This window comes from Prosopis cineraria, unplaced genomic scaffold (genome assembly GCF_029017545.1).
Source record: "Prosopis cineraria cultivar Desert tree isolate PC_DT_omini unplaced genomic scaffold, ASM2901754v1 PC8, whole genome shotgun sequence".
NCBI classification, from domain to species: Eukaryota; Viridiplantae; Streptophyta; class Magnoliopsida; order Fabales; family Fabaceae; genus Prosopis; species Prosopis cineraria.
In genome coordinates this window covers 24,667,275-24,678,280 of record NW_026555339.1, presented here as the reverse complement: position 1 = coordinate 24,678,280, position 11,006 = coordinate 24,667,275, and the positions used below count along the sequence as shown (strand labels likewise).

The 11,006-nt window shown below is 31.1% G+C and overlaps 1 long non-coding RNA gene across 1 annotated transcript; it reads left to right on the top strand.

The window, feature by feature from the left end:
* The first annotated feature begins 8,258 nt into the window (after positions 1 to 8,258).
* Positions 8,259 to 10,490, top strand: LOC129319057 (uncharacterized). The gene is made up of 4 exons (XR_008595402.1): positions 8,259 to 8,452; positions 8,946 to 8,993; positions 9,150 to 9,200; positions 10,070 to 10,490. It is a non-coding gene; the product is annotated as an uncharacterized LOC129319057 (long non-coding RNA).
* Positions 10,491 to 11,006: the final 516 nt, after the last annotated feature.

The following is an 11,006-nucleotide window of genomic DNA, read 5'->3' as shown; positions in this document are numbered from 1 at the left end:
TACCCCGACCTTCTACAATATTATTTGTCAACAACCTCATATTAGACCATTTGATCACTGCCTATGTCTGAGTGAGTATAGTTTGCACACCAAAGGCTTTTTGTTGAAATACCCTCAAATTTCTATTAATCTAAAGTTGTCTACAAAGAATAGCAAACCACACATCCTATCTAAAACCATTCACCAAGAATCTCTGAGACAAGTTCTAGTCCATCCATTCTTTATGAGTCTCGAAGGAGAGAAATCAAGATTTCCACTCCAAAAGCACTACTCTCTCCCAACATCCCTCCGTTAAGTAACAATCATAGAGAACATGTATGATATCTTCCCTGTAATGTGAACATAGTGCGCATGCAGTGTCCATTTATAGACCTCTGGCAGCACAAACCACGTTCGTCATAATCCTACTACGACTGCATAGCCACAAGAAAGTTTTATTTCTTTGAGGAATAGGAGCCTTCCATAACTTCCTCCAAAAGCCTCTACGAGTCGTATTACTAATGGGGGACAAACCTATGTAAGTAGACTTAATAGTGAACTCACCACTATTGTTCCATCTCCACCTTATTCCATCCTCATTAGGTGAGATTCTCATGCGCATAATCTCTCTAACCATGTTCAATGGAAGAAAGTCTTCAAATTTATGTCAATTCCACCTGCCCGAGGGATTAAGGTATTTATCTATCGTCTCCTCACAAACTTCATCAGACGGTGGGTTAGTAACATAACTCAATAGTCCCTCGTGGTAGGGAAGCCAATGATCTTTCCAAAATCTAATACGAGTGCCACACCCTAACTGCCATGCTAAATCATTTCTAGTGTCAGGCCATGCATCACAAATACTTCTCCAAGCACTGGAAGCACATCATCTAGTTTCAACAGTAGGTATCACATCGTCACCACATTTATACTTCTCTCTTATAACTCTCACCCATAACGCATCCCTTCTTTTAATCAGACCCCAGTCAAGTTTCATCATGAATGCCTTGGATTAATTGGTTGTCTCTTGTCCTTTCACATTTTCCTTGCATTTTATATTTTATTCTTGGATTAATTGGATTGTTCTAAATTAAGTTGCATTGAGAACAATGCAAGATTTAAGTGTGGGGAAGGGATTTGTTTTTTATTTTGAAATTTTTAAAAAAAATTGGTGTTTTTTTTTTTGGCTTTTTTTCCTTTTTGTGTGAAGTTGTGAGTTTAAGGCAATTTTAGTTTGGATGCATTTGAGCATGATAAGTAATTGATCTTATGTTTGAAATTCAAGTCAAGTTGCAATGAGTTTGGTTTCAATGAATTAATGTGATAGTCTTTAGCTTGTGAAGATTTGAGTCTAATATTATTTTCTTCTTGTGTGTATTCTCCTATCACTACTCTCTTATATATTTATAAGAGTAAAGTAATTAAACTTTCTTATATCAAAGAAGTATGTGAGGAAAGGGGCTAAAAAGGCTATATACCTCACTTTTTGGTGTTCAAGTCAATTCAAACAAGCTTGTTAAACTATTTTTCTTATTTGATTCAATATTTATGTTTGTTAAATTTATAATGCATCACTCAATGTAAATATTATTCTCTTATATATTTATAAGAGTAAAGTAATTAAACTTTCTTATATCAAAGAAGTATGTGAGGAAAGGGGCTAACAAGGCTATATACCTCACTTTCTGGTGTTTAAGTCAATTTAGACAAGCTTGATAAACTATTTTCTTATTTGATTCAATATTTATGTTTGTTAAATTTATAATGTATCACTCAATGTAAATATTTTATTTCATTTAACTTTTGAATTAAACACATCCAAAAATGAGACCAGCTCACTTTATAGAATAACACGTTAGATGGACTTGGTGGAGTGAGGTGCTCGTTCTACATGTTAAAAGTATCATGCATATTCACAGCTGTAGAACTTTGATCCCATACGCGTATATTTTGGGATTAGTATATTTTTAATATATTGATATAAAAAATACGTGAGTATTTAATATAGACATTATCATGTGTTTGAGAGACATCAAGAGCTATGTTATGAAACTGTTGATTTTATATATATATATATATATATATATTGGCCAACATATGAAAAGTTATATAGACCCAACACCATATACTGCTCCTCGTATAAATCTAAATTTCATTTTCTATTATAGGCAAAAAGAAAAAATCTGTTAAGTTGTCATTTTCATTTAACTTTTTGCTAATTTTTTGAAATATTTAAATAGTACTCCATCCAATTCACTTTATTGGTTACCTTCTAAGAGGGTGAAATAGTCTATTTTATAAGTAATTAGATTAATAGTGATGTTTTGTTTTAAATAAAATATCTAAACTACCCTTAAAAAGTAAAAAAGAGGGAAACAGAAAAATAATATTATATAGTTTTACTTTTTGAGAGTTATATTTGTAATTTTATTAAATTTTATTTTTTATATTTTTTTGTATTGATATTGATGAGATTGATAGAAATGACTTATAAATAGGATCAAAAAGAGTATTACATAAACAATATTTTTATAAACATAGTAAAATTTATGATAAAAATTGCTCTCACTGCCTGAAGATTCCAAATCTACCATTTCTTGTAGACTCTCCTTAATTTTGTCATGTGATTAAACAAATGTATAATATTTTTATTCTTAAAAAATATATAATTCTTTTATTCAAAAATATAAGGCATTTTTTTAGAAGTTAGATGTTCAAAAATGTAAGACATTTTAGTCTTTTGAGTTATAATTATTATCTTTTCTTAAAAGTGCCCCTATTAATGAATGACTTTATATTTATTGTAAGGTATTTAATAAGGATAAATATAAAAAGATAGAATTAATTTGAAAGTAGGTAATTACTTTATTAGGAAGTGAGATTTGATTAAAAATGTCTTATATTTTTAAACAGATGAAGTAACTTCTAAAATTAAGTATTAAATAATTATAATTAAGTATTAAATAAGTATAGGTATTATAAATGGAACTTCTATGTTTAAAAAATTTATAACAAAGATTCAAAAGTGATACATAACAATATATATAGTCTAAAATTAAATATGCCTAAGTAGACTCTTGGCTCATCAAAATAATGGAAAAGACTTCATGATAACCTTACGGCATGACTTTTTGAAACAACCCTCCAAATACGGTATACAATTGTGTGAGAACCAAAGAACACTCATAATTGACTAACAAGAAAAGTATTTGCAGAACATTAGTATAGAAAGACGTTATTGAATCATCCCTATTTGCACGATCCATAGACTTGACTCCATCGTACCCCATCCATAATAATTATTTGAACCAGTTTGTTTAAAATTTTAAAAAAGCAATTTTAGTTAGGATAAATTAAACATGAGAAAATCATCATGAATATGACTAAGAGTTGTTAAAAGAATTTAAGTTGCACATATAAGAGTTATATTGGAAAAAGTTTATTTTGATAAGCTATTTGAAATAAATAATAAAAAAAGGCTAAAAATGGATTTTTTTTCCCCAACAAAACTTTCATGATTGGCTAAATTGTTCCTGATAATCATGAGTACAGTTAAACTTAATTAAAGTAACTTTTTTGTTTGATTTTAAATAAAATGACCCTCTATCTCATTCCACTCATTTAATCACAAAATATAAAATACAACAGAAAGTAACGCAAAGCGGTCCCAACAAATCATCAATATAACAAAATGGTGAAAGCCACTGCTTGCAAAAATCCTCCAATGGCTCCTCTCGCAATTAACCATTCACAGGGCCGTTTTTACTGTTCATAGTGCTGGTGGCTCAATGAAGAGTGTTGGCTTATTACCTTGCGCTGCACCAAGGGCTTGATAAAAAGCTCCCTCTTCTTTCTTCTCTCAAATTTTAGAACTCTCGCCCTCTTTTTAAATTCTTTAAAAAAAAGTCGAATAATTTCCATTGAGCATCGTGTGCATGTCATCTCATGTGATTGATAGGACAGAAAAGATAGGAAAGTGAGAGGAAGAGGCAGAAACAAGTAGGAGAGGCTTCATTCCTCTCTCTTTGCTTCATTGCTTCTGGATTTCATTGACAAATCCATTGGCTTCGCTTCCCTACCATCTTCCTCATTGTGTTAGTCCAGGGCCGCAATCTCCTCATTGAGCTTGGCCTCATCTGCTCTCGCCATCGTCAGTACCATCTTCTCGATGACTTCTTGACTGGGTTCTCCATTTGTGAAATTCTGAGCAAGGTCTCTCCATCCTTCTCTTCTTTTCAAGGGGGAACAAGTAGATTCTTTCAAATTTTCGCACTCTCAAAAACCACATATAAAGACATCTCAAGCAAAGCAAACCGAATCTGGTAGATCTTCTTCGACACTCTTGATTCCTTGAATCCTCCTTTAATAATTCTCTCTCTCTCTCTCTTCCCCCCCTCCCTGTTTATGCTTTTCAGTGCCCAGAATATGAGGTTTGAGAACTCAAATGGAGAGATCTTCACCAAAAAGAATACCTCCAGATCCCTCGTCTACTTCTCCAATGGTCTTCATTCACTAAATTCTGCTATTGCCAATTGGGTCGATGTTGATGAAAATGCACTGATGAAGTAATCAACGAAATACAGAATTTGCTGACAGACCTCTCCTCTGAGAGGAGTCAAAAGACAAAATCCACAGAAGCACAAGAAAGCATTCTTCAAGAAATTGAATAACTTGCTGCTAAAGATTATAGTATCTCCAGAGGCTCTGCTCCAACTATTCTAGAGGAAACTTGAAGGAATGCGAGTTGCTGGAACCGGAAACCCTGACACTACCTTCAAATACATGCTCAAGAATAGGCACAGGGTATGAAATACTACGCCAAGGGTATAACTGGAAATCTTTTAAATCAGGAAGATGGTACGCAGAGTTGGAAAGGAAAGCTGCAGAGCTTGCTTCCCTTAGTTTTACTATAATTTGGTTACCACCACCTACAGAATCTATTTCACCAGAAGGATACATGCTAAATGATTTATATAATTTGAATTTCAGGCACTGAATTAACATGCTGCTAGTTTTCTAATAATTTGTGTGTACTGATGATAACTATCTTTTAAATTTGCGCCGCAAGTCAAGCAAAACTACGGTGAAAGATATTATTTTTTTTCACAGGTCTCAGCTCACTCTTAGTGAAAAATATCATTTTTCATCATAGATCTCAGCTCAACTATAGTAAAAAAAATGATATCTTTCATCACAGATACCAAATTACCTGTGGCAAAAAATATGTCGTCCAATGACTATCTTTCACTATAGGTTTCAGCTTACCTGTGTTGAAAAATAATATCTTTTGCCATAGGTTCTAGCTTACTTGTGATGAAAAATAGTGTCTCTCATCACAGTTCTAAGCTTACCTGTGGCGAAAGATGAATTTGTAAATTCATATATGATGATAGTTGTTGCTACAATTATTGCCATATACCATCTTTTACCACAGTTATAACAATAATTGTGGCCGTAAATACTATATTTTTTTATAGAATCACTAATAATTATATACATCCTTTACTTATAAAACCTGCATTAATACATAAACAGTAACTCTAGACACAAGTACAAATATATCTACTACAAACATATGAACTAAGTCAACATTTTTAATACAAATATCTAAAAAGTTTCTATTCTAATCGTATTAATTCTCAACAAAAACTTGACCTTCTTAACTCTTGCTTAGAATATGGCTTTAAACTTTAAAAGTGTTGCAAATTAAATAACAATATATATATGAATAATAACTCAAGTATATGGCAAAAATCATAATTATAAATTATTATTAACAAATTAGTACCTAATCAAATGAGTGAGTGATACCCTAAGTGATGATTTTATACATGAATTATCATATAATAATCGCATTCTACACTTCCTGATTGTTGAGGATACTATATAAAAAATAAAAATAATTAAATTTATTATATCAGTATTATAATCTTCATTCTAATTAGGGAATAAATTTAAAATATTTACTTACATTGGCACCCACTTGATTTTATTTTTTTTTTCCTGTCAACCATTCTCACTGATTTTTAATATGTCGCTAAAGATCTATTTACCAAATATACACACTTAAAAAATATTAAATATATGTTATTAATAACACAAAATAGAATTATGCAAAAACTTACAATTCAATCAAAGTCTTCATATCATCGCTTATTTTCCTTTGCAGTGAACAAAACCAGTATATAGTATTTTTAAATGGGCAAATGACAAGAAGCATCTAATGATGACTACAATATATTAATTTATATTAATATCACATCATTAAAGAAATTGTTATAAACTAAGAGATGCATTTAAAATTTAATACCTCTCAATAATTGATAAAAATCAGCACAACTTCTTTTGTTTACACATTGTCTTTTCAATATAAAAAGCTCTTTGGTTCACTTTGCCATATACAGTTAAAAGTGGAGACAAAAACCCATAACTATTATTGACACTGAGTTCAATGCATATCTTGTAGAGATACCTTTGATAATAAGAAATACATTAGTAATAATAAAATATTAAATATTAATTTAGAAATAAAAATGAATACTTACATGTAAAAATTTGAATTATTTCCAAGTCTAACCACTCAAAAATAATGAGATCATTAATGTTTTTTTTAGTGACTTTAAATGTAATATGCTTCCCATCAATCTTTTCGATTATGTTTATTTCATTAAAAAATTCATTTATGTCAACCACCATCGAAGCCAACCGTTTCAAATCATCTTGCACCAGTTAAGAATTAGAACCCAAAGATTCTTTTGATTGTAGAAGTTCCTATAATTAATATACAATGAAAATTAGAAATACTTATGATATTAATTAAAAAATAAAAAAATTGTAATATTTTTATACCTCTTCAGTAACATGTCGAATTAGCTTTTTCAACTAAATAATGAAAGTATGATGAGCTTGTCCTATTGTTTGCACCTCCTCAGAAGGGAATAGGGTAGGAACATTAGTATCTACAACCTCTTCAACCATCACCTTTACTTGGTTATCACTACTACAAAACTGTTAATATAAGACGTTTTCTTATAGGATGGTTATATACACAACTATCTTATATAAAAAGGTAGAGATATGTGAAAATAAATATAAGATTGGTATTTAAATAACTGTCCTATATATATATATATATATATATAATATAGGATGGTTATATTAAAAACTGTCTTATATATATATATTTTTAAAGACATTTTTAATTTTTGTTAAAAAATTGCATGACTTATTGGTAGAGCTGGGAAAACGGGCCGAGCCCATTGGGCTAGCCCGTTTAAACGGTATAAGAGTAGGGCCGGGCTTGAAAATGGGATTCCAAAATGATAAATCGGGCTTAAATGGGCTGCCCGTTTAAGCACGTTTAATTTAGGGCTTAAAAAGGCCGGCCCTGTAGGGCCGAGGGCCAGCCCGTTTAAGCCCGCATATACATTTTTTTAATTAATTCTCATAATTTTTACTCTTTTTAGATTTGAAAAAAAATAAACTAAATCTTACTTCACATCACATATTAGCCCATATTTACTGAGGATGGAAGGTAAAAAAAAAAGAAGGAAAAATAGCAATGAAGAATCACTGATAAAAAATTATATCAGTCAATGATCACTTGTTGTCAAAATTTGAGTAGATACTTGTGGATTCGAGTTAGCCTTTATCAATAAGTATTCATTTAGGTTTTAATAACAACTTATTTTAAATTAACAATAGTTCATTGTAGCTTGTTTTTCATTTAGGTTTTGACAACAATTGATTCTTAATTGATATAAATTTCATATAGAAATCCTTGGCTACTATTTTCTAAAAAAATACAACCTTAAATCCCCTAATTCATTTAGATCCATGATAATGATTTATTCAGTTCAACATTTACTCTTCTAATTTTGATTGGGTGTTTGTCGGCTTAGCCGATCTATTACTTATTGCATTACCATTATTTTATTTGTGTTTTTAGTTCATTTAGATGTTATTTAGTTAGTTTTTTTGTACCTTTCTTGATTGAATATTATATTAGAATGAAGTAATTTTTTATTTGATTAAAAAATTTAAAAAAAATAAAAATAGTTAAAAGGGCCTAAAGCCTGCAGAGCCGGCCCTGAGCCCGCTATGTCTAGGGCCGGATTTCAAATATCAGGATCCTAAAGAGAACTCGAGCTTAAAAAAATTAGTTTTTTTAGACCTTGCCTTTTTTACCAGCTCTACTTATTGAACGTTTCTTTAAGAAGGGTCCTATATGTAAAACATATATAGAGGACAGTTCTTTGTAAGAATAGTCCTATATTTCTTTGACATCCTTAAATCCTTGACGTCCTTGCTTCTTCTCTCTCTCAAAAGTTCAGTCCTCACGAGTGCCCTAACATGCTCTCTTCTCTCGCCATTACCCACTTCATCTTGTTTATGCTTAAGCTTGCCGTCGCCGTCGTGAATGAATCTTGTGACCCATACTCTAAAGAAGAAAGGCATCCTTGCCAGGATCCGAGTAAAGTTTCTATTTTCTTGGTTCTTTTTTCCTAAATCGTGATTGTTTTACTTATATTTTGAATTGTTTTTGTTGGCAATTGAGCATTTAGGGTAGATTTGTTCCAAGGTTCTTAGTAAATGGTGCTAGTGCTTATTTGATAGGTAGCTAAGATGTATCTAGGGTTTTCTTTTCCCCATCCCAATTTTGCAGAGGATTGAAATGTGGGTTTGAAACGGGAGTTGCAAAAATAAGAGCTTGTGAAAAATTTAGCCTTAGGTGGATGTTGATTGAGTCTGTGGAATGAAATGTTTAAAATGTAATCAATTTGAGGTGATATACTGCTCTTTCAAATGAGACTAAGGAACTAATTGTTGGCTTTATACTTTTCATTCACTGGGTCTTCATATTTCATTTTTGTCCAGTTCATAATCTGTGTTCTTTTGTCCCAAAAAAATATGCTCTTCTCTTTGGGTTATTGTTTCTTAGTTGATTGATTTGGCTTGTTTTTTAGGCTGAACTCAGAGCCAGTGTATTTGAGGCTATTGAAGAGGAGGGTCAGGTAATATAGAAAGAGGAAGGCTTATCACCTTTACTATTCATGAAATTTTTCTTGTTTAGACTTTACACACGCATACTTAAGTTAAAGTTAGAAGATTTTGATGCAGTTTATGTTTGATTTAGTTTTGTTTCTGATCCTTCCTTTTTCTATTTGTAGTTATTGATTGTATCCAGCCGGTAATTGCAGTCTGAATTGATGGCTTTGATGGTAAGATTTCTCTCTAAGTTCTCTTTATTCATAAAATTTGTTAATTGTGAATTGTTAATTTATTCCATAGACTCTTTTGCGTATTTAGTTTCAGATTTCAATAAATAAGTTTATAAGTTAGTTCTTATAAATACCAAACTTGCTAGATATTTATAAGCTTAGTACTTCTATGACTCTATCGAGTGGCCTAGGGAAGGATGGAGGACTGTGTGCAAGCAAGTTTATTATTGAGACAGTGTTTGAAGAAACAGAGTACAAGCTATCACTTTCCATCCCCCATTTAAACCTCCTAAAGTATTGTTATGAAGTGCATCTTTGCATGGATTAGTTCACGAATTGTGATTTTCTTTATCTCAAAAGTAAAGTGTTGTTGCTATTTGCTGCATTTTGTTTGCATCATTAAAGCAGAGTGAGAAGAAAATAATAGCAATCATCTTAATTTATGATTTAATAGTAAAATTCATATTTAATTATTTGGGTATCTCTTAGAAGTGCTTTAGTAGGCTTCCCTCAATTAAGTCTGTAGATTTAGTTTAGACCAAAAATAGGCCAAATTCCTTAAATTATCTTCATTTTTAGTGTTGGTTTAAAGTCACATTCCTTAAACTAAGTTTGAAGAAAATTACCCCTTAGTATTTGTTTGTGGTTATATCGGTTTGGTGGGATATAATATAGCATGTTCCTTTGGGTGATGTTCTGCAATTGATGTTAGTTCACCACTAAATCCAGAAGCAGCACAGCTTTGGAGCAATCAAGAAGGCAACAATGATAAAGCTTGATTATCTATTTTCTCCTTTGTGCTATATAACTGATAAATAATTTTTATTTATTGCAAAATAATCTGGAATGGTATCTTTTGTGTTTTACAGAGTAAAGAAAGAAGGTGGAGAAGTATTACGAGCCTCTAAGTGCTTAGCTGTTTTAGTCTTGGAGTTTATCAACTATCTAGAAGCTCAACAATGATTCCTAGGCTTCTATCAGACATGCAAACCGAAATTAATGTAGTTGTTCCATAATTAGTGTGGTAATCACCCCATCTCTTGGCCATGAAGATGTTAATTTTCTGGCTAATGAGAGTTTAATCATTCCCTTATTGTAAAGATGGGAAGGATCAAAGTTGTTATCTTTTACTACCATATGATTTTATTTTCTCATATTTCTTATGTTTGTTATTGAATGTAAATTTATATTTATCAGAAGCTAAGATGATTTTTGTTCTTGGGGCTTAAATGTTGTCAACAAATGATAAATCTTCAAATATTTGTTTTTGAAAGTATTTTTTTGTGACTACATAGCTTTAGTTAATTAGTTTGATGTCCCTAAATTAGATTCCTATTCTTGTCCTTTATAATTATGACCTTTTATCCCTTGATGTATTCATGACTTGTCTTACTCAACAATTGCTTTGATATTGAAGGAAAGATCTCTAACGCTAATAGCTTGTCATAGTACACAAAAGAAATACATAATGATGTAAAGTCATAATGCATGTATTTCTCCCTTTTTTCCCTAAAACAATCATATATAGGACGGTTGGAGCATCAACCGTCCTATATGTGGAAGGCAATTTTTTTTTTTTTTTATAAAAAAGAATGTCATGCAGGATGATTGTAACAACCGTCGTATATATTACACATATAGGACTATTCTTACAACTGTCTTATATCTATTTCTACAATATAAGGATGGTGGTTAACTGTCCTCTATCGGAACAAATAACCATTCTCTATAGCCTTTTTTGGTATAGTGTATGTTGTATCTGTTGGTGGTAAACTATAATTGCATGGTTATATACTTATTTATATG